The sequence below is a fragment of the Petaurus breviceps genome, unplaced genomic scaffold (genome assembly GCF_028583685.1).
Source record: "Petaurus breviceps papuanus isolate PSGF00001 unplaced genomic scaffold, PetGlider_PUasm1.0 38, whole genome shotgun sequence".
Classification (NCBI taxonomy): Eukaryota; Metazoa; Chordata; class Mammalia; order Diprotodontia; family Petauridae; genus Petaurus; species Petaurus breviceps.
Genome location: NW_027186304.1, coordinates 68303798 through 68305893, shown reverse-complemented (window position 1 = coordinate 68305893; position 2096 = coordinate 68303798).

The window sequence follows — 2096 nt, the reverse complement described above, 5'->3', positions numbered from 1 at the left end:
CTTCTTCTGCTAATACAGATTTACAACTTTTCTGCAATTTAATTTTAGAGTTACTTGGGGCAACAAAAAATTAAGAGACTTACCCAGAGTGACAGTCAATATTGTCAGACTAAGTACTGGAGTGTAGGTCTTCCTGACAATGAAGTTTTTGGCTCTTTATACATTACTCCACATTGCCTCATAGTTAAATATGTCAATTTAACTACATTTCCAGGTTTTTTGTGATCTTAAAATAGGACAGCATTTTGCAAACAAGTGTTGAGTGATGAACAATGACTTTGTTTAAAATATATTTACTCAGGGGCAGCTAGGTGGTGCAGTGAATAGAGCACAGGCCCTGGAGTCAGGAGGACAAGTTCAAATTCAGCCTCAAATGCTATCTGTGTGACCTTGGGCAAGTCACTTAACCCCAATTGCCCTGTCTTCCCCCTTCAAAAATCAATATGTGTGTGTATGTATATATATTTACTCAGGGGCAGCTAGGTGGTATAGTAGATAGAGTACCAGCCCTAGAGTCAGGAAGACCTGAGTTCAAATTCAGCCTCAAATGCTATCTGTGTGACCCTGGGCAAGTCACTTAACCGTGGATTGCCTCCCCTCACCCCCCCAACATTTATTTACCCATTTGTGTTTCCCTTCAATAAAATGTAACCTATTTGAGTGTAGAGCTGCCACCATTCTCATCTGTGAATCCACAGCATGCAAGCACAGTGCCAGGCACACAGAAGATACCCAATATGGCAGAAATTTGAGCTGAGATTTTAAATTAAAGCTGAGGAAGAGTGTTACAGTATTTAATCTCTAGTAGATGAAACAAGCACATTTGAACATCTACAACACTGAATGAAATTAAAAACCACAGAACTTCATTTAAAATTTATTTTTATTAATTTTTATTAGAAGCAGAGAAATGTTCATTTTGTCAAAGAGTTCTGAATGTGGATCCTGGTTGCCCTTCCTGATCCCACTAGTCATTATTAGTGACTCACTCCATTTTCAAATTATCCTTATAGTCTATATACAGTGTTCTATTAAGTCTATATAACCTATCTGGCTAAATGTTCTTCCATATTCTTCTATACCTCTTTCCCCACCACTACCAAGTTGTAAATTCCTTGAGGGATTGGTCTTTGCATTTAGTAAACACTTAAATGCTTGTGGAAGTTGATTGGATACCACTTTCTCCAGCTCCCTTTTCTTCCAGGATGAATCTTGTGGGTGGGTAGTCATATGGACTTTCTCTACTTAAAAAGAAAAAAAAATGAAAAGAAGACATTGACCTAAAATGAAGAGTGCTAGATTGATAGTCAAAGAATTTGGGACCTAATCCTGGCTGTGCCATTTACTACCTGAGGGACTTTGTACAGGTCCCTTGAGCTTTCCAGGATCATTTCTTCATATGTAAAAGCAAAGCGGGAGTTTAGCTCAGATGACTTCTAAGTTACCTTCCAGTGCAAAACTTTTTATTTTGATAATATATGGAAGTAATCAAAACTCATATACAAGCACATATACATATATAAAAAAACTTTAAAGCTTTATAAAGTACTTCACAACAATAACAAGGCAGGCAGCCACAAGTAACCCCAATTTACAGATAAAGAAGTAGGTTTATAGAGGTTATATGACTTGCTCAAGATCAATGATAAATGCCATTACCAGGATTTGAACCCAGAACTCCAGAAGCCGAGTTCAATACTCGTTCTATGATTTCATACCATGTTGCCATGCCATGTTTAACATTCTCTACATATCTGTATATTTAAAAGGAATGATGAAAGGTATCTTGGGGCTTCCAGCTGATCTTTTGATATTTCCTATCCCTGGCATTTGTTAGCTTGACTTCTGTTTTCCACAGTAGAAGTAGCAACATTTCAAATGGAGAAGTTGTGAAGTGTACTGGAAAGACCATAAAATCATATTAATCTCTTTTCCAGTGCCAAAGCACATGTGAAATAGATGGGAAGAACCCAATGTGCCCCAGCAGACAAGGGGTTCATAGTATCCTTACAAGTTGGACAGTAAACGCCAGTAACTCCTCCTGGCTTCTTCCCCCAAGTTCTAGAAAGACTTTGGAAACATGGAATAAAAATGGG